Below are 26,800 nucleotides of genomic sequence, written 5' to 3'. Positions count from 1 at the left end.
AAGAATAATACAATCAGATTTGCAAAAGAAAGTCATTTAATTAAAATAGAAAGTCTTCTCTGGCTATACAGCACTGTGGGAATGTGTGGGAAGTGGGGAAAGCTAAGAGGGTGTTGGTGCAACTTATGTGGGCAGTGATGTTAACCTGAACCCCATAGTGTAGTCAAAATGGAAGAAAAGTAGAGAAAACCAAGTGTAACTCTAAAGGCATAAGCAAGCGGCAGTGCATCTAAGGAAAGACACTGGGTGAATAAACCAAGGATAACTCATAAACTTTTGGTTTAGTCATCTGAATGAATGGAGATGCCATTCATTAAGGTAGGATTTACATGAGGAGAAGATGTGGGGGCAGGACAGTAATACAGAGTTTGCATATATGTGGGAGATCAAAGGAGGGCCGTTTAATGGGCTACCTGGTAAATAGATCTGGGCTTCAATAAAAGGATCTTGGCCAGAAATAACCTTCCAAGAATTAATGAAAGTACAGGAAGTAGATGGCATGGGTGAGGACGGTGTGGGTGTGAGATGGCAAGCACTAGAGCAGAGTCCAGAGGTATACCAAGAGATAAAGGAATCTACAAAGGGGGCTAGGAGGCAGTTCCCTGAGGAAAAGCAAGAAAAGCAGCATGAGGGAAACAATAAAGGGGAAGATTTCCAAAGAGGAAGAAGAGATCAAAAGTGTGAAATGATCCAGACAAATCATAAAAACACATCGACAGTTGTTCATTAAATTTAATAGCAATGATATTAGGGAACGTTGGAACAGCTTGTTTCAGGGGACAACTAAGGATGATGCTTGAAGTAAGACAAGAGAGTGATCACAGCCATGGAAAGAACTTTGTAGAGGGAAAGACGGAGAGATACAATGAATACAGGAAGGGCTAGGGGTGTAAAGATACAATGAAGCTGTCTGGAGAAACACAATGAAGCCAGGAAGGGCTAAGAGTGGAGAGATACAATGAAGCCACTAAGAGCTAAAGAGAGAGACACGTACTTATCTATCTAAGGACTAATGATTTTACATTAATACAGAGAAGCTCCAATGTATGTATTCCAACTTTCATTAAGCTTAAACTATCAGTAGAAGATTTTTTTCTCTTATAAAATAGGATATGCATACAGCAAGATGAGTTTGTGCACTAATTTAAGTGTGTGGTCATTTAACATATATATATATATATATATATATATATATATATATATATATATATATATAATATATACTTGTATAATTGCCATCCATTTTCCTATTGGATGGCATTCAGCAGGTTTGCTCATGCCTTTTCTGAGTGAACCTCAATCTCTAGAGATAAATAATTCTGGTTCCCCTTACTGAAGATCAACTTGCCAGATTTTAAGCTCAATGCAAATGAAATCATTAAGGATATATGTGAGATTAATTCATGTATTGCAAATAGAAGCTCTTACTTTACTACTATATAATATTTCATTGTGTGACTATAAGATCCATCCATTTTCCTATTGGATGACATTAAAGTTGTTTCTAGCTATCAACTGGACCTGTTGTGAACACGGTTTTGGAATCTGTCTTTTGGTGGGCATAGTTCCTCAGATGCTTGGGTAAATACCTAAGAACAAAACACTAGATCATCAGTTAGGTACATTATCTTGAGGAAATGCATCTGATTTTAAAAGGAGGGGTAGCATTAATTTCACTCCCAGATCAACTAATGCAAAGTCTTCTCACCAAAGCTGCATGTTACCACTTTATAACTGTGGCTTTCTGGTGAGCAGACATTTCAAAATACAAGCTGCAGTTGTTACTCATAAACATTTCAAAGCTTTCTACCCCAAACATTTCCCATCATTGGCTACTGTCCTCTGGTAAACCAGATCTGACATTAAAAATGCATACACAAATTCAGTCTTACATGGAAGAAGTGCTTAACTTCTCCTTTGTAGTTAGCAGAATATGGTGATCAGGAAAGGCCTGTCACAAAGAGCTGCACTCCTGATTATGGATGTGTAGGTAATACTGCCCTCCAATATGTCAGCTGAGCTTTCTGTGATGTTGGAACCCCTGGCTTGTTACACCTAGCTACTCCAATTCACATTTGATATAAGCAGTTTCCTCTCCTCCTTTTTATTTTGATGATCTACATTTAAAACCACCATTCTCTGTGATCTGTGTTATAGTCTCTACCATTTTAAAAAATGTTAGTGGTTCATTGAAGGAAAATAATAAAATAGAATTAGATGTTAACATAAAATTGAATATGATTATTTTATATTTTCACCTATGGTCTTTCCCCATTTTTGATGCAGTGTCCATTTGGTACAATACCCAAAGGTTAACAAAGAAAATATGTTATTTATAGTTTCAGTCAATATTATTCATGCTAACATCACATACAAAATTTCATGTCAACACTATTTCCTTATAATTTTCTCCTAAGTGATCACTTCAAATACTCAAGAATCTATTCATTCACTTCACCAAAATAGTTGATTATAGTGTAATTACTTTAAAAATGTACTAAAAGTAACAGTTATATATCTCTATGGTTGTACATAAAAAGGATTTCTCATGGAGATGCTGGAACCAGTGACGATAAAGAAAATCCTTGGCATGGTTGCTCATGTGTTTAAGGTTTCTGATCACACCACACAGAAACCTAAGTTCAGAATCTAAAGTACTTTTTTGAGGAACTTGCAGTGCTATATTATTTATGATTTATTAAAGCTTGCCTGAGGGTACAGAAAGCAAAGCCAGCCACAAGCCATAGAACCAGGCAGTGGTGATACACACCTTTAATCCCAGTACTCAAGAGACAAGCAGAAGGATATTCTAGTTAAAGCCACACTGAGCTACAGGAAATTGATTCAATCTAAAAGAGAAAGGGCGCAGACAAAGGTGATATCAGCACCTGTGGTCACATGCTTTTAATCCCAGCACTAGGAAGGTGGAGACAGGAGTGACAAGGCTGGGCAGAGAAAGGAATATATGGTGGGAGGAGACAGGAACTCAGAGTTGCCTCTGAGGATTCATGGAAACAGGATCAGCCATTTTATTCTGAGGTAGAGGTAGGAGCTAGTGGCTGGCCGATTTGCTTCTCTGGTCTTCAGCTTGAAGCTTGAACCCCAATATCAGTCTCTGGGTTTGTTTGTTTTTTTAGTTTGAGTTACAACAATTCATCTGCTCTCTTTTAAAATGTCCATGGCAAGGAAAACAAAGTCAAGGGTTGTTCTAGAGTCAAAGCAGTCAGAAGAAACAAAGCATGTGACCCCTAAATAATTCCTGTTTGTTCGGTTGGTTTTATTTTCTTTTGTTTTGGATCTGGCTCTGTTTTATTTTGTATTTTTGAAGACATTTAGTAATGACTAAGAAATTTAAATCACATAACAGATGATGGAATATTTTCTGCGCATATTACATAATCCATTGCAATATCAATTGATTCCTGTAGCTCTTTAGCAATTTAGAGATAAACATTAAGAAAAAAATGCCACGCATTTCAAAATAAACTAATAACTTGCCTTAAAACTTTTATAAACTACTTTTTAAAAATGCCTCAGGAATAAGATTAGAAAAAGATACAAAATCTCAATTCATTAACAAAAATGCAAAATGATAGCACAGTTACAGAGTCTTCTCTATGTACTGGTAACCAATGCAATGCAACTCAGATTACCAAAAAATAAAGAGGTGGGAAAATTCGAGTCTTCTCAGAAATTTGCTTGGTAAAGAATAAGTTAAACTTGATGTCTATTTAGCAGGATTATATCAAAAGCCTTAACAATATTTCTACCTTTGATTCTAAAATTCCAATTGCAATATCCATCCTAAGGTAATAATCGTATGGCTGAAACAATTCATGGATGAGTTTTCTTCAAAATGGAGTATTGACAGTCTAGTAACAGAAAATGTATTCATGATACAACACTGTCTAAGAGGTGCAGGCTAAAAATATTTATGATATGATGCCATTTATTCTATGATTTATCATTTTCATAAATCATCTATTCACTTGGGAAAACATTTAAAAACAGTAAGAGGAAAGTTTTACTTTGCAGAATCATAGCTTTGTCTTTCTTCTACCTCAGGCTAAGGTTATTTTCCAACACATATATGATAGTTTCTTACTGAGAAAAACAGCAATGGGTTAAGTGGCCTTCCTGGACTATGAGAAAAGTTTGGAAGATTTTTGTTGTTCTTGTTATTCTTGTTTCCAGCTTCCTTTTGTGACTCTAAAATGTACTTAGAATCTACTTGATTTTAGCAGGTTGCTCCTGCTAAATCTCTGTCTGGTTTAAATCTTCATCTACAAATGTGAAGTAAGTTCCCAAGAGTCTGACATCCCTTCTCTGATAAAACGGAGAAGGTCCAAGGGATAATCTGGTCCCTTTCTGTCTGACAGTCAGAGGAGGCTGAGATGAGTTGGGGCCGACTTTTCCCATGGATCCTCAGGCGCCTTCCCAAATCAGTTATGTGTGAAGTACACCATGCTAACAAGGCCAGGTCTGGTTACTTTCTGTCTCTCAGGGACAGACTAATAAAATCAGTGTGACTGTCCTGTATTCTGAACATTGGCCTGAGTCCACCTAAGCTTTGGGTTTTCTTTTCTTTTTTTAAAGGGATTTTCAAACAAAATAATTATTAATTTTTTTATAAATTTAGAAATAATTTTAGACAACAAACATGTTGCAGAAATCTAGTACAAAGGTTAGTGGATACCGACTGTACACATCTTACCCTATTTACTTATATGGCTATCAGTATGTCTGTGATCATCATCTGAATCAATAGAGATAATCTATACACATCACAGGCTTTCACTTTATAAACTTTAGTATATATTTGCAAGAATATGAGCTTTCCCTTAATTTATACCTTACAGTTATAGCAGCTTTATAAATACACTTCCACACTATAATCATGCAATCTCCTGTCCATCCTCCATTTCTGTCAGCTGCCTGACACTGTAGCATCCCTGCCAGGCTGATTCTCACAGGCTCTACTCTAGGGCAAGTGCTGCATTTACTTAGCATATTCTCTTTAGCTTCCATTAAACCATGATGTTTGTGCAGATTTTATTCACTTTTATGACACTGACATTTTAAAGAACATGACCTTCTCTTTTTTATAGGGTGTCTGCCATAACAAAGTATCATAGTCTGGGTGTATTAACAACACAACCTGGAAGACCAAGCAATACTCGATACTAACATTGTGAGCTTCTGGGAGGGCTCCCTTTCTAGTGAAGGTGAACAGCTTCTGACCATCTTCAAAATTCTGTCTTACCTTAAAGGGATGCTAAGCCCATCAGACCAAAGGCTCCATCCCCTGTTCTAACATGGGGATTTTAATTGGGGGTTTCAGCCTCCGAATATGAATGATAGAGGGGTGCTACAAAGGTTCAGTCCATAGCACAGGATGCTCATCTTTCTGTAAAACACATGCATTTTGAATATATGAATAACGAAAGTGGCCTGTGTTATGAAAAGTAGTGTTTTCTAAAGCTTTGAAATCTAAATAGAACTGTAGCATTGATTTCCCAAATTAAATGCTGACTGAACTGATAGAATTCAATGAAACGCCAATCACTAAGACCTAGTATCTGAAAGTAGCCGTCTGTTTGTCATCCTTGTTCATAATGCACCCCATTCTAGGGAATAGAAAGAATGTAAGAGACAAAAGAGAAGGGCTGTGAACTTCTGTCTTCCAGACAAGGCCAAGCCAATACAGTCATGATCCCACAGAGGGTATGGCTGCCTGCAGTGGGCTTGTTGACACTCAGTCTATGGATCTGGCTCACAGGACCCTACAGCTGGCTGCCTTTTAAACTGACTCATGATTGACTCGTGAAAAGGCAGTCATCTTCAGTTGTGTACCCACTACTAAAAAGTCCACCGTGTACTAGGGAACAAGTACAAACCCATTGTCACACAGACAAGGCTAGTAAAACTCAGTGGATTAAAAAATTTAAAAAGTATGGTTTAGGAAAGAGACTTGTCAGGTAGAGGGTGAGAAGGAGACTGGAGAGGGTGTAAGGTGACATGATCAGACTGCTCTTAGTACATGTGTGAAACACTCGAAAAACAAGTTCAATAAACAAGTTAGTTTTTAATTATCCCTTTCTGCCAGCAGAATGTTAAAATGGATATATTTGCTCTTTATAGAAGCATTCTGTCCCAAGGAGTTTTACAGGATCCAACCTACATTAGGCTCATAGAACTGCTCCAATTTATTTTTAGATATTAAATATTCATAAAAAATATTTCAGAGCAGCACTTGAGTTATGAGACTAAAGGGATATTTCCATGTAGCTTCTGATCCTTTGAGCCAGTAAAATACTCTTCCTTTTTCTAAATTTTTTAAGTACTGTGTCTTTGTTTTTTGCTTTTTTGCATATTTGTGGTTTTTGTTTTTGATTTTGTTTTTTGTTTTGTTTTGCTTTTTAGGTTTTTTTGTTGTTGTTGTTGTTGTTTGGTTTTTGGTTTTTTTTTTCAAGACAGGGTTTCAAGCCCTAGCTATCGAAAAACTCACTCTGTAGACCAGGCTGGTCTCGAACTCACAGAGATCTGCCTGTCTCTGCCTCCGAGTGCTGGGGTTAAAGGCATGTGCCAACAGTATCTTTGTTTGAAGTACTGTGTTTTTATTATATGTTAAACACATACTTAGTCAGTTGCATAATTATATATATTGCATACCATATGTTAAAATTTAGTTCATTGTAAATTATTTGTATAGTCTCATTAGTAAATCTAAAATTTGTTGCTTACTAAATTTTAGGACAATTTTTCAGTTGTTCCAATTGGACATCATCTGATCTACATACAGTTTCTCTTAAACATGTGTTTGTTGGTCAGGCATAGTGGCAAATGTCTGTAAGCTCAACATTTAGGAGACAGCAGCTGGACGATTGCAGCAAGTTCTAGACCAGCCTGGTGAATACAATGAGTTCTAGATCACTAAAGACTGTTTCATAAATTCCTTTTCTATTACTTTAAGAAATGCTTACTCCTTGTTCTTATATGATTTCTATTTCTCCAAAGTCAATGATAGTAACTTTCTAATATCTAACCAGTTTTAGATGCCATTAGCTACTTTTGACATTGTCTTTTAAGTGGCTAATTCTCTTATTCTAGTCCCAGGGATTTTTTTTAATCTCTGGACAAATTTCTCAATAAAGTATAAGTTTTCTTTACTTTTTTTAAAGAACCAAAGGTTTAAATTATAGTTAATTCAATATACTTAACATATATTCATTTACAATTGCATCTACATTTGATACAATTGCTTGACCTGATACAGCACATTTTAGAATATAATGTTTGTGTCATCAGCTCCTAATACCTGGACAAAATTTAGATGATGGTTTTCAGGACTTTTCAACATTGCTGATTTTCTTTCTGTGGTATCTATTGGACATTTTGTCAACTGAAGGGCTAGGTTCTGATGTTCAGACAAAGCAAAAGCAGAATATTCTTCTCCAATAACCTCATCTGTTCAAGATGTTTGAAAGGTCAGGATTCATCTTTTTTTCATCTTTTCATAATGGCTTCTGTGGAAGAAGTGATGTTGGACTCATACTCGAAACCTGCAGCGTATTTTATGTCAGCTGTGATTAATGAAACTCCAGTGTTCTTGGTTTTAATCTGTCTCTTGCAGTTTTTATGGTTAACCTTTCATATGATTAAGTATTATTTATTTATACAGGATTTTATTTCTCCTTTTCCTCCTTTATTTATTTATTTTTTGAAATGGTACCCACTATTCTTCTGATAGCATGCTTGTACTTACTGAGTTGTATAATAGAAAGAGCCTGGGCCCAAAGTAAATGTTCTTATAATCATGTCCTTAATAGTTTTCTGTGATTGCTGAGATTTATCCTAATCTCGGATCCTTCATCTTTAAAATTTTAACGCTGTCTATGTAATAAGATCTATGATTATTAGTCTTTTCAGGAAATTAAAATAATCTAAAAACTTGAATCTCATAAAGCGCAGGATTTCTAGAAACGTAAGAGTAATCCTCAAACTCTAATTTCAAAGAGAATCAAGTGTGGAGACACACACTTTGTGACCTCTGTTCTCCGGAAGTAGAGGAAAGAGGGTTGTGAGTTCAAGGGCTGCCTAGGCTACAAATTGATGCCCTTTCTGAGAGAAGTGAAGAGGGGAAAGAAGGAAAGAAAGTCATGGAGGGAAAGAAGGTGATAGAATGTTCATATACTGTCCTGAAAGGAATATGCCAGGCCATTGATAAGGGCTTTGTACTTGGAACAAGGAAAAAACGATATAATTCTATTATAATTTTAAAAAATTATCTTAAAAAAAGATTGTGATTTGAGCTAGGACTTTTAAAGTGATACATGCTTAGTGAAAAGAAAGCTGGTGGAGGCAGGGAGATAAAGCAATAACTATGGTGTGTGTCTGACTCAGCCTCCTCAGAACTACAACTAAACCAGCTATAATGGCATACTCCTATAATCCTGTCAGTCAGTGGTGGGAGGGTTCAAGTTCAAGGCCTTCCTGGGCTATGTAGTAAGATCAGACTCAAATAAAAGAGAGACAAACAGACAAATGAGGGAGGGAACACATGTTCATTGTAGCCCAAAAGAAATTCTGCTCTCAGGAATCTGCAAATAAAGTCCTGCTGAGTGAGGTGATGACACAACAGAATCTTGAAATACACAGGGAAAGAGTCCAGCAAAGGCAAGAAGAAGAATACAAAATAAGCAGGAGGATTCAGCCCTCCGAGAACTTTTGTTGCTATCATCACTTGGTAATAACCTAAAGGAACCATGTCTTAAATTATTAAAGAGGCAGGAGATGGGTTGAAAATTAGACAAAATGGGGTGTGTAAAAATACAAAGCATACTTGGAAGCGCACTCAAATAAGTTCCAAAAGCAGAAAAAAAAATGTGATCATTAAAATTAAAGTCTTGCCAGGCGTTGGTGGCGCACACCTTTAATCCCAGCACTCTGGAGGCAGAGGCAGGTGGATCTCTGTGACTTCGAGGCCAGCCTGGTCTCCAAAGCGAGTGCCAGGATAGGCTCCAAAGCTACACAGAGAAACCCTATCTCGAAAAACCAAAAAATAAAAAAATAAATAAAAAATAAAAAATAAATAAAATTAAAGTCTCATGGATGAAAGATACATAGCTAAGTAGAGTAAACTGGAAGACAGCTCTAGAGAGCTCAGAATACAGCAAAGATAAATGTACAGAAAATATAAATGGCAGGGTAACAAGATAATAAGACTAATATGAGAAGGTCCAATATGTTTCTAAGATGTTTACAAAAGCTAAAATAGGGAATGGATACCACAGAACCCCAAAACAAAGAAAGAAATAAAAGACCTCCCCAGAAAAGCAACTTCCACAAAGCTGAAAGCAAGTTTTTCCATGACAAAACAGAAGCTAGGCCACAGTGGTATGTTTAGCAGATACTTGGTACCCATCAAATGCTCAAAAAAAGCTTGTGGTATCTCTCAGTTGAATGTTCCTTGTAAACTAAACCAGCTATCTTTTCCCCATGCAACCCAGTATTTACATTTTGTTTCTCTTCAATGGCAGTTTAGTTTTTATGTTGTTGAACATAATTGATTTTTAACTACAGCTGCTTTTTAACCTTCAAACAGAAAACTGTAAGACAGAAGGTTTGAAATAAAAGGGAAAATATGAAGAGGGAAACACAGATAGATGCATATGGTGCAGGAGAATTGGGAGTTTACATGTGTTTGTACACATGTACTGCTAAAGGCAATGAGATTTGGATTTATATACTACATTAGAAAACTCAGTTGCTTTCTTACACTAGCCATTTTAAGTGTTCAGATGTATCATAGTGCCTACCAACCTGCTGGCCACAAAAGAATAATTTCATCCTGGGTGGAAATTGTGCTGACCTGTGCTACTCTGGGGATGGGCAGAGGAGCAGAATTGAAGTGCTCTGAATATACACAACTCTCATTCTACTTGAGACTTCTGAATGGCCTCCAGCCATTGTGTTGATTTTGCTTCTCCCGGTTCGTCACAACACTTCATTTCTCTTGGAGAGTCACTACTTCATCTTCCTCTCATCTAGTGGGTATGAAATGCATCATCTCAGTTAATTAAATTTGCATTTCCTGACAACTAGAGGTTAATAATTTTATTTGTGTATTAGTATTTCACCAGTCTTATCCTGTGGCATTCTTGTTTATAACTTTTTTTCTTCCTTGCCATGTTGAAATAATTTTAAATGGGAAATGACTATGATACACTGAGAAGTAAGATAAAAATAATTTCTACCCCTCCCTTAAAAATTGGCCTTAATCAAGTGAAAGAAAATATCCATATGCTTAAATTCTGAGATGTAATGATAGTTAAGCAGTGGGATTTGAACCAATTTATTTTTCTTTTACATATTATTTTAATGTTGCCATAATACCATTTTCTCATCTTCAAAGGTCAAAACAAATACAATTATACTTGAGCATTGGGAAATTGTCCTACAACTTCCTCCTCTTTGTTTTCTATGCCTTCCTGTTGGCTCCACATAGACTCAGTGCTTATTTTTTTTATCCCTGCTCTTATTTTTATTTGATGTTATTCCCTTCTGGTAGAACACTGTGTACTTGACCTTAAAAAAAAAACTCTGTATGTCTCTGTGTATGAAAAGCAAAATAGAGTAATGAGGGGGAAAAACACTTCAGGATTTGTATGTTTAATTAAACTGTGTGTTTGAATTGCAGAAGAGACCATGTTTTGTAACTCATAACACGAAGAAAGGAATTTGTGAACATTGCTTACTTGTGTTTGGAAAATGGAGTTTCAGTCCACACTGGTGCCCGGACTTAAGTAATCAACCCACAAAAAAATGACAATCTTTAAAAGTAGAACTGTACTAGTGTTGTTTTTTTGTAACCAGAAATTATAGTGTTGAAATTTAATAGAAATCTGGACTGGTGTGATTGATTATCAGGTAAAGGCACTTGTCACCAAGCCTGATGACCTGAGACCCACATAGTAGAAGGAGAAAACTGACTCTCCAAGTATGTCCCTTCCCTATAGGTATCATGATATGCATGTGTGCACTCCCTCCCCCCCCCCGACACACACACGCACAGGCACACAAGCACACACAATAAGTATATGTAAATTAAAAATTAAATAGAAACTCTAAATTCTTGGAAAAGAATGGACAGCATTTTCCAAATGTTTCACAGTGGTGCCAACAGCCAGCACTTGTGAACCTCCACTGGTAAAATGTAGTTGTGCTCTCTCATGCAGATCTCTTCCCTATGCTGCATATTATTGGCAAGGCTTCTTGCTATTGTCTCTTTCACTTCCTGCATGGGTCATCTTGTCCAAATTCCCTGCTACTCTCCTGAGTGATGTTTCTCAACCCTGGTACAAGCGTTCTTAGCAGCAGGTACAGAAAATGCAGCCAGGAGTTTTACCTTGAACAAAACAGACAGCGGCTATCTTTACACCTTTTCAAGGAGACTGCAGGCCCCAGCTGATGCTGAGGCTTGAAATATTTAACATTTTCATCAGCTGTGGGCACACTGGACATGTGCATCGCTGGGTTTTTGTAGTACAAGCCAGAATGTGTCTTTGTGTGCCCTCTGCCTTTCCCAGTTGCTTCCAAATGAACACCCCTGCAAATGATTTGTTTCAAGCAGGAGGCAGATTGCCTGTGTTTGTGGTTCTTGCCCTTGCCAAGGATGCTGACACTTCCCAGTCATCTCACAATCCAGACTCTCTTACCTGTACCCATTTGTCAAGTGGGTTTTGCTTTATTTTTTTTGATTGACAACATGACGTCAGTTCATATTAAGATAATTTTGAAATGTGTTCAAAGGCAAGAAATGAAAGCCAGTTTCTTTTTCCTGTTATCATGCTTTTATTTTTATTTTTATTAGTTCAAATTAGGAACAAGCTTGCTTCACATGTCAATCCCTTCTACCTCTCCCTCCCCTCCGCACAAGACCCCCCACCAGTTCCCCACCCCATCCCCTCTCCTTTCCCCAGGGAGGGTAGGGCCCTCCATGGGGGCTTCCCAGAGTCCACCATATCATCCTGGGCCAGGCCTAGGTCCTCCCCTATGTGTCCAGGCTGAGAGAGCAACCCTTAATATGGGATGGGTTCTCAAAGTCGCTTCTTACACAAGGGAAAAATACTGATCCACTAACAGTGGCCCCCTAGAGTGCAGAGGCCTCCTCATTGACATCCACGTTCAGGGTTCTGGATCAGTCCCATGATAGCCAACCAGACAGCAGTCTGGGGTCCATGTGCTCCCACTTGTTCAGGCCAGCTGTTTCTGTGGGTTTCACCAAACTGCTCCTGACCCCTTTGATCTGCAACTGGATTCCAAAGTTCAGTTCAGTGTATAGCTGTGGGTGTCTGCCTCTGCTTCCATCAGCCACTGGATGAAGGCTCTAGGATGACATATAAGGCAGTCATCAGTCTCAGGAAAAGGGCATTTAGGTTATCCTCTCCATCATTGCCTAGATTGTCAGTTGGTATCATCCTTGTAGATCTCTGGAAATCTCCCTAGTGCTAGATCTCTCCTCAAACCTATAATGGCTCCCTCTGTTGTGGTATCTCTCATCGTGCTCTCCTCTATTCTTTCCCCAACTCAACCTTTCTGCTACTCCATTTCTTCCTCTCCCCTCCTCTTCTCCTCCTCTAATTCTGGCAGCTCCCTGTCCCCTACCCTCATGCTCTCAATTAGCTCAGGAGATCCTGCCCCTTCCCATTCTCTGGGGTACATGCATTTTTCTCTTAGAGTCCTTCTTGTTTCCTAGTTCCTTTGGTGATGGGGATTGTAGGCTGGTAATCCTTTGCTCTACATCTAAAATTCATACATGAGTGAGTACATACCATGTTTGTCTTTTTGTGAGTGGGTTACCTCACTCAGGATGGTTTCTTGTAGTTCCATTCATTTGCCTGTGAATTTCAAGATTCCATTGCTTTTTTCCACTGAGCAGTACTCCACTGTGTAAATGTATCACATTTTCTCTATCCATTCTTCAGTTGAGGGGCATCTAGGTTGCTTCCAGGCTCTATTACAAACAATGCTGCTTTGAACATGGTTGAACATATATCCTTGTTGTATGAATGTGCATTATTTGGGTATATGCACAAGAGAGGAATTGCTGGATCTTGATAGACTGATTCTCATTTTCCTAAGCAACCACCATACTGATTTCCAAAGTGGTCTTACAAGTTTGCACTCCCACCAGCAATGGAGGAGTGTTCCTTTCTCTCCACATCCTCTCCAGCATAGACTTTCATTGGTGTTTTTGATTATTGCCTCTGTTGAGAATTCTCTATTTAGTTCTGCACCCCACTTTTTAATTTCATTGATTAGTGTTTTGGTGGCTAGCTTCTTGAGTTCATTGTATATTTTAGAAATCAGACCCCTGTGAGATGTGGGGTTGGTGAAGATCTTTTCCCATTCTGTGGGCTGTCGTTTTGTCTTACTGACTGTGTCCTTTGCTTTACAGAAGTTTCTCAGTTTCAGGAGGTCCCATTCATGAATTGTAGATCTTAATGTCTGTGCTACAAAAGCAAAAGTTTTAAAACAAGACTTTTCTTTTTTAATTAGGATAAAGTTTGCCGAATAAAAGCTGGAATGCAAACCAAATATGATTTGAAACCTGAATCTCCAGTCTCCAGGGAGCCCTGCGCAATAACCTGCCAAGAAATACTTGGCTTCTCAGGAGAACTTTTCATGAGGGATGTCATATCACTGTGGTCCTGGAGCCTCCTATGGTCTTCCATCTGCTAAGTTTGAGCTAAAGTGTGGATTTGGATCTATTTCTAAGATTTCTGTTCTGTGTGTCTTGAATGGCATCTGAAAGCATTTTTCTCTCCGTGTGCTCCATTGGAATGCTTTTGCATGTTCGTAGAATCCTCTACTGGGTGGAGCAAGCACTAAGATTGTGTGTCATGCATTGAGTCTATAAGTCATCTGCTTTAAATGCCAACTTTACCACTGCATGCCAACATCTCTGCTTCCTCCCATTGGATGCCGTCTTCTGATCCTTAGGAATTCCCTTTAGGCATATATAGCTACGCTGATACATTGTATTCTAGACTGATATCCTGATTTTAATGGGTAGGAAATAAAAGAACAGAACATAATAAGAGGGTCAGAAAGAGGGAAGAGGAGTAGTGGAAGAAAACTAGAAGGAAGAGTGGGAAAAGGTTTTCATGGAAGTGATGAAAACACCCAAAACAAACTCAACCCAAGAATTCTGTATAGCACTGAGTCTTACTCTAGAGTTAAATTTTATTTGACTGCTGTGTTGTCTCATTGGGATACACCTGTGTTCATTTGTTGTCTATAAAAATCAAGCATATAGGTAGGATTTTAAAAAGAAATAATTTGGCAATTAAATATGATGCAATCCTGCTACCCACAGCTGGAAAAAAATGTCCTTTTAGAGAACTGGATGGGCAGAGATACACTGGAAGCAATTTGTATTACTTCAGGCATCATTATCTGACACATTTGAGTTCTAACCTGTATAAATTAAGTCACTTAGGTAAGAGCGTTAATCTCATACTAATGCCCTACCAGAAAATCACACAGCCTATTACACACAGAGTGGGGGGGGGCGTAGGGAGATGGCGTATTGGTAGTAAAATGCAAACGTGAGTTTGGATCTTTAGCACCCATTTAAAAAAAAAAAGCAAGGAGGCTCAAGGTGCATGTAACTCCAGCACTTAAGAGACACAGATGGATTCCTGGAGCTCCCTGGTCAGCTAGTTTAGTTAGCAGAATCCTTGGGCTCCAGGTTCAGTGCAAGATTCTGTCTCAGTAAAATAAAGTGTAGGACAATGGTTCTCAACCTTCCTAATGCAGTGATCCTGTAATACAGTTCCTCATGTTCCTTTAATACAGTTCCTAAAATTACTTTCATTGCTAATTCATAACCACAGTTTTGCTACTGTTATGAATTGTAATGTAAATGTCTGCGTTTTCCGATGGTCTTAGGTGATCCAAAGGGGTCTCGACCACAGGTTGAGAACCATTGTAAAGTGATCAAGATACCCAATGCTCACCTCTAGCTTTCACATGAACACACACATGCATATATGTCTGCATGAACATGTGTGTTTGCAATCACACACACAAATACACAATGACATTCATATTTGTTATTCAAATTTTAATCCTTATCACCTAGCATTTTAGTTTAATGTGTTCACAAAGGGTATGGCTGTAATAAATTAACCCAAAGCTTCTCCAAATGTTGATTCTGAATAAGCTGGAAATTTAATAGAGATTTTCAATGTTTTCCTTAATTGTTCTGGTATCAATAAAAACTCGTGAGTCAGAAATTGAAATAACAAGCTGATAAATCCGAAGAACAGCAGAGAGATGACTGGCAGGCACTACTATCTGCGTTTTCCAGATCAAAAAACCTGCAAAATCTCTCCAATCCCCGCCTCCTTCTCTCTTCCTGTGGCTCTCTATCCAACTTCTTCAGTCCTCCAACGTCTCTATGACTAATTCCAGTCAGCCAAACGCTGACTCCGTCCTTTGATTCAAGTTTAAACTTTATTGGCACAGTGCAGGGGTAGTATGAAAAATTCTCCCGCAACAGAGATTAAATGATGCCCACCTCAAACCCCGGACTGAAATCCAGGAAGAGAACCCAGCACTCTGTGGCTTTGATAAGCTCTCCCGAAGATTAGATGCACACTAAAGTTTGGGAACCTCCAGCAAAAACCTTTAGACACAAGCAAGATGACCTAGCAGAAAATATTATAACTTCATGTTTCATAGTCATTTTTAAACTTCATTTTTGTGTGTCTAAAATATGTCGTAATTAACAAATCTATATTGTGCGTCAGAAGTGTATGTTTATATTTTATTGGCAGGGCCATATGGAATATAAAGGTTGGATACTGTTTCTCTAACATTTTAAAACTGTTACTCTATAAATTCAGCCGGACCATTAGCCACCAATGTTGTCTATGTTTGCACTAATATATTTCTTCCACTTGTTGCTTCTATAATGATTTACAAATCACTTTCAGTACAGCTTTGTCTTCTTGTGGAGATAATTCCCACACTCCTAGCAAAATGGTTGGAAAAAAAAAAAGACACTACACTGTGTCTACTCCTTGAGACAAAAAAAGTTAATAGTGGTGTTTGAACTGCAGTAACACCATCTTTCTTTTCCCTCTCAGTGCATTTATATTCTAGTGTGCAGAAAAAGACCTAGACAGTAAAAAGGAGCCTTCCCAGTCTCACCATGTCCTTTTTTCTTTCTCATGGCTCTTAGATGGGAGCTTGCTGCAGGGTGGAGCCCCTTTTCTCCTTAGTGACTCCTCCCATCCCTCCACATATACAAGCTTTCATTAGCCTAGTGGGCCTCTTATGTCAGACAAGTGGACAGAAAATATTACTTTACATTTACTCTAAATGGAAAAGTGACAGTAAAGCTGACTTTTGAGCCAAACTGTGTGGAGATCTAGGAAGGAAAAAGTAGGAAGAAATAATTATTTCTAAAACATGCTGTAGGTAACTAAGGGTAAGTCTAAAGCAAACAAATAAGAACGGCGGCGCATTCCTGTGCACCTGTCCTGGTGATATTGTGCAGGATCTAAAAGCACAAACATAGGCTTCCATTTTGTCCCTGCTTTTGCATCTGGCAGGACCCTCCCCAAGTCCCCTATCCTCTCATAGGCCTCACTGTACATGGAGGATGAGGATAGCTACCGCTTTGTAGACTCACCATGGGAGCCAAAGGGATATGCAAATTCAGGACAATGTCTGGACTGTGGTAAATTCCCATCAAACATTACATTGCATTTTGCTAATGCTGAAGAGATTCCCAAAAAGGACCTTATCCTGAGTCCTTCATCAGAGAAAACTCACCAACTTTTCGGTTTTTGTTTTGTTTTCCAGGCTGAGTGTTTCATAATGTATACTGACTGGAAAATCAAAAACAACACCCTCCACTGGAGAGACTGGTCTAAGCAATTGTTCTGAGTTCCCTCCTCATGCCCCTGTGTCTGTGTGAAGAGCTATTTCTATTCTTGAGCTAACCATTGGCACAGATGTCCAATAATGCATTATGCTTTATCATTAGGAAAGAAAGGAAAATCATATGTTAAACTCTGTGGTAGGGCTATTTAGTTAAAAATTTGCTGGGAGTGAAATGATACCACATCAAGGAAAGAAAAAAAAAAAGACTTCAAGCTTTCTATAAGTGCTCAAAAGAAATCAATTCACCTTAGAGGAAATGCTGCAACACCCCATCATCAAAGAAAAATACCCCTGGGTAATGGTCATTTTCATGAACCCTTTAAAAGGAGTTCAAAAACAGTCATGAATGCCTTTTTCCCAAAATTTACTCTTTTCTGAGCAAAAGAAACCCACCAAGTGTTTTTTACATGATTAAGTAGGAGTAGGCCTGTAACAAGTGTAAAGGTGGCTAAGCTAATGGGCAGAATTGCCTGCTGGGAATTTTCTCCTTGTTCATTTGGATTCGCTGTGATCCCATAAGTTCCATGCAATGTTTCATTTGAGTCTTTTCAATGATGTTATAAAGGAGGTATGATTGTGCTGCTGTGGTATTTGAAGTACTCCATACCACTCTGGCTTCATGTACAGGCTAGAAGTTAGGTGTTCTCTTGTTACCTGCCCCCCAAATGAGCCATGATTGATTACAGTGGACCAGAACCCCTCCCCCGGCACTCAAATTACTATTCTATTACTTTCTTTTACCTATTACCCCTTGAGACCTCTTTGAGGACACTGTAGGCCCCAAGGACTCAAGTTCATGGACAACCCAACCCAGTGTCATTTCCAACAGTGGTTTTGTAACTTTAAGGATACAGATGTTCCAAGACTGTCATTCCCCTTGAGTTTCTGTTTGGGATGGACAATTTTCAAGTTTGGAATTTGGCTTCTGTTTGTTTGCTTGTTGTTTGTCCCTTGGCTTTTTTGAGTCCATCGTCTTACATGAATGTTGCCCACATCCCAGTGCACATGCAGGCTTGCCGATTAACCCTGTACTCCTCTTTTCTTCTCCCCTGCCTTCTTCCAGTAGCCCTCTCCCTGGACATTTAGCAAGCTGGCACATTCTTTCTTCCAAATGTGTTTACTGTGAAACTAAATGGGATTTTTGGAATTCCAAGGACAAGATTGATATGCTTCTTTGGTGTCTGTCATGGGGATGTTTGCTCTGATATAGGGCTTCACAATTGTGTCTGTGGTGCAAACATGACTACTGGCTTCTTGCCTGACTTGTGTCTGATCTCCATTTCTACCTCAAAGAGCAGTCTACCCTGCACATCACCCAAAGGACATCAGGGCAGCCACACTGGTGTCTTGGTATAGCACTAGTCAAGTGAGTTCATTCCCTCATCTTTCATCTTTAAAGTAGAGAATTAAAATAGCTGAAGTTGATGAGGTGATTTTAAAGTGAGATGCTGAGTAATAGCTTCATGCTATCATGCAGTCCCTGAGCCCACAGCACTCTGAGTACAGTCCACACACCATTCTATTCTTGCTATGTTCTTCCTCCCTATACCCAAAGGGGCAGTCAGTTTGGTAGCCATCATGGACGTATCTCATTAGTACTGTTTACAGAGCTGCTGAAAATGAGCTTCAAAGATCTTTACTTGTTTCCTTTAAAGTATGTACTTCTTTGTTAAGTGATAAATGTTTTTTTCAGAAGGTTTTACTTTGTAATTTCTCAATTATATGGCTTACTTCATGATTTAGTTTAAGAGGCTTTGAAGGTCTTAAATAATTGCTCCAGCATGATTCATAATTTATTAGCAAAGCACAGATTGTTGTGAAATTTTATACATCCTTAAATAATTACCATTTCTAGATCTCCAATTTTGTTTTATATCAAGGAAAACCTCTTATCTAGGAAATTTAATTTCACCATAACTATTTATTGAGCTCCTAAAGTGTGTTTCTCACAGATGGCCTTCAACTTGTGATGGGGAAACATCTTAATAAACCTGTAATTAATTGAAAAAGTTATGAAGAACAAATGCCTTGGCACACCTCATCTCAACAGGCTTCCTTAGCAACATAGCACACTGTAAAATGTTTCTTTTCTATGCTCTGGATCTTGGAGCTGGTGGCAGCTGCAGCTTTCTGCTGCCACCTAACTCTGTTAGCCCCGAAAAAGATGAAGTTCAAAGTACAGTTCTACCTAATGGCTGCCTACGCCAGTCTAGTGTTTAATGTGAATTCAGAAACATGAGACTGATGAGTGTAGGACAAGCAAAACAAGTTTCTAGGCAGCCTGGAATGTTCCAGAGAGAACAGTCTCTGAATTAAATCCTTAAAAGAATTTTGGACAAGCACTTAGATCCACTCATCCTAGGAATTTTCATGAGTGAGTGTATTGGGAGTTGTGTGGTGAGCCTTCCAAGCATTCTGCTTGCCACACTACCGAATAGGCATAGTTATCCCATTGTAATAGATTTCTAGCACCAAGAATCTGAACCTGGAAAAGGAGGCTGGAAAATGAAAAAATGTGAAACAAGCAAACAAACCAACACTGTGTTCTTCATAGAAATTAAAGTAAGAGATCTGGCACAGGGCAGACACCGTAAGTATCCACTGCTATCATTAAATGTGAAAAACAGCTACCTCTTTTCCATCCTCATCCTTTCAGATGAACTTTTCTGAATTTACCCAGAATCTAGAAAAGGGCATTTCAATCCTTATGTAATGTGGGTTTGGGACCCTTACTGCTCTTTGCCCAGCCAGCAGTCTTATTGAAATATCTCCCATGTAACAAGGCTACAAGAACAGGCAACTGGAACAGATATGACTATTAGCTCTTCCATGACTCTACAGTTTAGAAGTCACAATTAATTACCAAAGTGTTCATGGATGTTTTGGGCTGTTTTAGTTGAATGATATTTAAGAAATAACTTAAACATTTCTCTATCTAAAGCTCTCTTTAGCATTAACAAATGAGGTCCAGCTTGGTCAGCCCAGTTACCAGAGTTCACATGAAAACTGTTTGTTGTTTTGGACAATATTGATGAACTCCATAGCTTCCCTAAGCATCAGCTGACTTGATGACACAACTAAGAACAGAGTCCTACACACTGTTAGGATAAACATCAACAGTTTAATATACTGAGCCCTAAAAGCCTGATGGATTAAGGTAGGAATTAAGTACATGCTGAAAAGACTGGTCCAGACTTTGGATACGATGCCATTTAATGAGAGTTTTTCCAGAGCAATACATAGGATGATGACCAACTTCTAAAGATTGTTGGCATTTTCTTGAACATAACTGAAACCAGGAGAGAACAGCAAGCCTAAAAGTTGGAAGAATTTGATTTTGGGTACAAAAATATTTTGTGTATTATAATGTTGAAATATGAGATACTTCTTTAACTTAAATATGTATCTTATAAGGCAACATGTAAGTGTGTAAATTTATATCTTTAAAAATAAAAGTACCACACCTGTAAGAAATAATATTTAAACAGAAAATATGTGCATCTGTGCAAATATGTACATATAAGTTAAAATATATACACGAATGTCTATCTATACATGTATGCATGCATATATTTATGGTGTTATAATAATCATATATCTTATAGCTAGTATAACTATATATGTACACACATTTACATACATGTCTTTAATATGCATGTGTATATGTTTAAAAATAAATCAATTCTGGCTATATTCAGTGAGAAAGGGCTATGTTTTCATCATGTAATCTTTAGTGCTGTTCCTCCCAACAGAGTCTTAGGAACATGAAGTCAGATTTCCTCAGCCACAGGCCTCTAACAACTGTAAGAATCATAAGACCTGGTAAGACCAGGATCTACAGAGCTATTTTCAGACTCCATATAATTCCTAGCCAGAGACCATAAAGGGGAAAATGCTAAGAAAATCAGAGGGGAAATGGAAAGGCCAAGAAACTCTCAAGCCAAAAAGGGTGTTGGGTAGGGAAATAGGCCAACACAGAATAAGAAACACATTTTATTTTGAGCACTGAAGAATGTTGTCTTGTGAACATCAGAGTGGCCTAGACTCTAAGCCTGAACTTCGGGAGAGATGCTCCTGGAACAAAAGCCAGAAGCTGGGGTGTGAAGCCCATGAACTCCTCCACCGTCTCAGGCCTTCAGAAATCCCCAGAAAGCCCAACAGAATCTCCAGTGGCTCTCAACCTGTGGGTCACAACCCACACAGGGGTCCCATATCAGATATTTGCAGCATGATTCATAACAATAGCAAGATTATGGTTAAGAAGTAGCAGCAAAAAATAAGTTTATGGTTTGGGGTCAGTACAGGAATGTTGAGAACCACTGTCTACAGAGTCACCACCTATTCCCAATTCTCCTATTCTTACCATGAGAGTAACATTTAAGGCAAGTTAAAGATAAGGTACAATTCAATAGAATATTTTAATTTTATTTCAACATAAGCATTGTGATGCCAGGAAAGTCATGGCTACTTGTTTTAAGTGTAGTTTTCACTTTTTAAATGGAAAAAAATGAACAAAGCACATGGTAATTCTCTTCAAAGCAGCTTGAAGAAACAGCCATGATGAAAGGGGAGCAAAAAACAACAGGAAGATGGAGTCTGGGCTGAAGCTGCCCAGGGTGTTGCCCTTCTGGACCCCAGGGTTTACATAAAGGAATCCAAAGTTTCTACCCAAAGATAGCTCAATTGTACACGGAGGTCTCTTTTGCCTTTGAAAGTCAAGTCCCCTTTATGACTGACTTGCACTGCTCCAGGGCAGAGTTTGACCCAGGTTCTGTTCACTGTGGAGGAAGTCACCCAGCCAGCCATATGTTCCCATGTAGTAACAGGCTGTGAAGTGAGAGGGAATGCTGCAGTTGCTTTTCCAAAACCTCCTGGGGGCACCAAACTGGCAAAGACTCTATTAGGAAAATACCGGTTCCCACCTAGCGTACAAGTTCATAAGAATTCTCAGGAGGAGGCTTGTGAGCAAAAGGGAGAGAGATGGACAACTTTTCTTGTTTCTGGTCTGCATAACTGGGTTTGTCTCTTTTATGGAGACCTCTGTTGTGTATAAACTGTTCAGTCATTGGATATATAGGCATCTATTCTGTGTTTGTAAACTTGGAGAGAGTCTATAATTACTTTCAAGAACTTGGAACCTGAAGTAATTACTGGATTATACATGTCTGTTAGCTCCTTACAATTTGACTGACTAGCTTCTCATGGTGTAGTCTTAGGGGACTATCTTGGGAAATCAACTTCACTAAGCTACATGAAGGCTAGGGGTTGAGTTGGTATAAAAATAAGGTATATCCTTGAAGAGAAACCCATCTGTGAGAACCAGCAGGGATGAGTGATATCCAGAAGAGCATTCTCCTTACTGAAGTCATTTATTGTCTCTCCCCACTATTTGGAAGATAAAACAATCTCGCCCCCTTCTCTCGTCCCCACTCGGTTTCCTGAGACTTTCTCTACTATTTGCCTTAATAACCAAAACCAGAATTAATTCCAGAAAGACAGACTTGGATATATATTCGATACGGTGGAAGTTCTGCTTTCCATTTGTGCCAGGTGATCCCCAAGTGTTTATTTATTTGTCCTCGCTAAAATCTGTGACATGCTGAGTAGTTGTCATTGGGTCACCTTCTCTCCTCACCATCTCTCCTCAGTCTAATGGAACGTTTACTTAACCAGAACCCATTATGGGAACTGCATGTAAATAAAGACTATTATGTAACAGACTAAGGAATACAGTTAAGTAAACATAACCTTGATGTAGGATGGATGGCAGCCAACTTGTGACACATCACATTCTTTTACTTCTTTTCCCACGCATAGTCCCATTGGATCCTTGCAGTGACCTTGAATTGCTTCCTATAGTTGTTCCTCTCTTTCACAGTGGAGGTGATAGTCTCAGAGAAATTAGAGTGATTTTCCTAAGACCACAATTCTACATGGCAAAGGTGTGTGTCAATCTATGCTTTCTGACTCAGAGCTCTTTCTCCTGTGTTTGCCTTTGTGCCTTCAATCCCATGTGCAAATCATTATATTTCATTACATTACATATACCAAAACAACAAACATTTTGTTTGGTTTTTAAAAGTTATTAGCAATTTCAGAGACTGCCAGTGTCTGGTAACTTCAGCAAAAGGAGCAGATAAATTCATGGCTAAGATGTATCGTCATCCAAATGCCCAGTGTAGCTCCTGAGTTTGACTTATCAGCTGTGAAGTTTCCCAGATGTTTGGCTCCATTTATATCATGTGACTATTTGGGGACAAAAAATTCTTCAGCATGGTAAATGTCCACCCTTCATCTAAATTCCACAGTTAAAATTTTATTCTGTATGTATTTGCTTTATTGCAAACCTATCTGCCTGTCTATTCCTCTTCCCAGTCAACAAGTCATATCACTTTTCTGAAATTCCAGGCACCAAACAATGTTACTCCTAAATAAGTGGGCACACATTTCAGGAGCTATCCAGCTCAATGTAAAATTAAAAGGTACATATAGTAAATACATGAATATTAAGTGAGTCAATTCAGCAGGCTCTGTCCAATGTGGACATTGTCTCACTCAAAGTGTAGGGGTGGAGTCTCAGCCTGCTCTAGACTGTCCGCCCTTCTTAGACCATCATCCACCATTTTAAGATATTCACCATCTCTTACTTTCTCATTTGTTACACCTTCAAGTGAATGAAAACTTATTTTGCTTTTCTATGCAAGGATTTTCTGTTAAGATAGTATTTCTAAGATATGCTCACATTACTGGGCATTGGTGGTGTACGCCTTTAATCCCAGCACTCGAGAGGCAGAGGCAAACAGATCTCTGTGAGTTCGAGGCCAGCCTGGTCTACAGAGCGAGTTCCAGGACAACCTCCAAAGCAATACAGAGAAACCTTGTCTCAAAAAACAAAACAAAACTAAACTAAACAAAAAAGATATGCTCACATTGTTTTGAGCACAAGGCGCTAGCTATTTTTAATTGTCTGATATAATGATATATTTTAGGACTATACTAATTTCTTTAACCATTTTCCTCTTGGTAGAAAATTAGGCCATTTCCAGTTTGGGGTTCTTCTAAACAAATCTTACAAGCACTCTTGTGTTGATCTATCTGTGAATGCTCTCATCCATCTTGGGCAAAGTCTTTCCTGTGACTGGAACACTCGAGTTTTCTTCGGTGAACTTGGAAGGAAGAGAATGGAAGCAGATTTATAAGTTAGTGTTTATTTTAAATAGTACTGGGCTTAACTTGAGCTCCAAATTTTGAGTTCTTGATATTTTGTTGGACCTAAATCTTAGGGAATTTTTCTATAACATTGAGGCTTTCAGTTTAATCAAAATCATCATTTTGGTTCTTAACTTAATCTCTGTAAAGGAAAAACATGACAATATATTAATTAACTCATAAAGTTTCTTTGCATGAACTAGGTAAGTATTACCAAGGAGTCCCTCTTCTGACCTAAACTTTGATAGAAAGTAAGTCATTTGGAGTAAGCACATGTAATATTTGCAAAGTTATCAGCAAGGTAAATTGCTTCCAGCTCAGGGAGAGGCCACAGGTCTCATATTCAGTTTAATGTCAGCATTTCCTTGGGTCTTGTAATTTATCCTTAAGAATTTTCAAGGATATGACTTGCTTTTTGTTTGAGTTTTTTGTTTGTTTTTGTTGGTTTATTTTTATTTACTTTTGATTCCCCACTGTTCTCCATAGTTCAACTTCTGTTTGATATGAAAAAAAAAAAAAAACTTAAGCACATTTCATACTTCTCTTGAAAGGAGATGTTCTGGTGCTTGCCTGTCATCCCTGCACCAGGGAGGCAGATGCAGAAGGGTAAGGAGTTCAAAGCCAGATTTAGCTACTGAGAATCAGAGGCCAGCCTGGGCTACATAAGACCCTGGTTAGTTGTTGAAGCCATATTGAATTTACTGTTTGTAACACTAGTCTCCTGATAGCAACTGAATGATGTGTCTTTTTGTACAGTTTCAGGAAGAGTGATATGTTTAGGGGCTCTAAAATGGAAGGAATAAAGGACCCATGTAGAGAGGCTAATACACTCTGCTCTGGGCATTGCAAAACACAAACACAAGTGATGCCCTAGCTTTTCCTCTGCTCTTTAGGGCATTCCTCTGTGCTTCAGTTTTGTCAGTTATGGAAGGATAATGTGTGAGAATTTGCATACTTTTTAACCAGGAAATTCATAATGCAGTTTTAGCATTGATTAATTTTTATCAGGTATATTGTTTTTCTGTTAGGCTTGCTCAGCTCCTTCCCATCATATTTGTGAGGAGCACAATGATGTCAATTCTTAGAAAGCCTCCATGAATTTGACATACTAGCAGGTGACCACCTTGGAAACAATTTAAATTAAACATCCCGGTTTCTGTTCTGACTTGCCTTTCTGCAGGACTTAACACATTGATTTTCCTTCTAGTTGCAAAATAATAAAATATCTTATTCAAAAGATATATAATATGGTAGTGTTTTGGCAACTAAGCCCCCAAGCATGCATATATATATATATATATATATATATATATATATATATATATATATTGCCCCTTTAAATATAAGAAGATCCTGTGTCTTGGAATGACACTGTGTTGATCAGCTGTCTCACTGAGAAGTGCAGAACATGTGACAGATTTACTATCATGTTTGTTTCCTCTCCTGATTTTATTTAATCCGCATATGAGGCACCAGGACCTATGTATAATTAATGAAAATAGGGATGGTGATTAAGACGGTTAAACAGCACACACACAAAAAAAATCCATTTGCCTTTGAGTGTTTTCCTTCCACCTTGCATTTGGAATATGACATTGCCTTCAGATTTTTCTATGGAAAGCAATGTATTAACAGATAATATACCAGGATCACGTTTTTTTTTTTTTTTCTTTTATTTGGGGAACTGTTAATTGCAGTATTCCTTCAGAGTCTAGCAGCACTGTTAAGAAATGGAACACAATCAGAAATTTCTAAAGACTAAAGGTGATAGAAAGTGTGTGTGTGTGTGTGTGTGTGTGTGTGTGTGTGTGTGTGTGTATGTGTGTGTGTGTGTGTGGTGTGTGTTTAGATATAGTGGGGTCATATGGTGTGGGGGAAGCTTCTAGCAACTTGAAGGTGGAAGATGCTTGAGGTTTTCATGGGAGATTTCTCTTGCTTCAGACACTGGTCTAAGGCTGGCTCCATGTGAGGCAAATGAAATGGAAGTAAAGCAATGTGTTAGCTTCCAGATAAAGCCAAATTTCACACAGCAGTTCTGGGATGCACTTTGTTCTGTCTGACCCCAAAAGACCCAGGATAATTGTGCAGGCGTTGTGGTGTGGAGGCTGAGAATTTTGCGGTTTTTTCTGAGTTATATAAGCCATATGGTTAGACAAACTTTTTCATCAGCGAACTAAGTACTGAAAATGAAAACTCATTTTCACTATCAAGATCTTGGTACATGGTTTTTTGATGTTGTTATTGTTGTTGTGTTATTTTTTTAACTGTGATTCCAGAACTTAAAAACAAAGTGAGAGTTTTTTTTTTAAAAAAAATCTGATTACATACCTCTGAAATTTGCCACTGACCCACTTTACAAAGAAACTGAATCTAAATTCTATAGTATTTAGTCAGATTTCATTCCATTTTAAATGATTTAGGGAAGAAATAAAGATAACTCATTAGGATATTCAACAGAATTTACCTTCAGGCTTTCTTTAACCTCAAATCAATCTGTAAACTTATCCCTTTAGTTTACATCATTCAATACATGCTATTCTGGTTGCATGTGGAATAGTATTATTTTATCAAAAAATGAATGTTCTCCCTCAAAATCCAAAACTGATCACTTCATGGTTTATCATATTCACAT

General features: G+C 38.2%; 1 protein-coding gene across 1 annotated transcript in view; it reads left to right on the top strand.

The window, feature by feature from the left end:
* Rgs7bp (regulator of G protein signaling 7 binding protein) overlaps positions 1–26,800 on the top strand; it is a 99,497-nt gene that overhangs the window by 39,973 nt on the left and 32,724 nt on the right. The gene's annotated exons all lie outside the window — the stretch shown is intronic.

The sequence above is a fragment of the Cricetulus griseus genome, chromosome 2, assembly GCF_003668045.3.
Source record: "Cricetulus griseus strain 17A/GY chromosome 2, alternate assembly CriGri-PICRH-1.0, whole genome shotgun sequence".
NCBI classification, from domain to species: Eukaryota; Metazoa; Chordata; class Mammalia; order Rodentia; family Cricetidae; genus Cricetulus; species Cricetulus griseus.
Note: the sequence above shows the minus strand (reverse complement) of the source record. Positions and strands in the feature narration are given on the sequence as shown.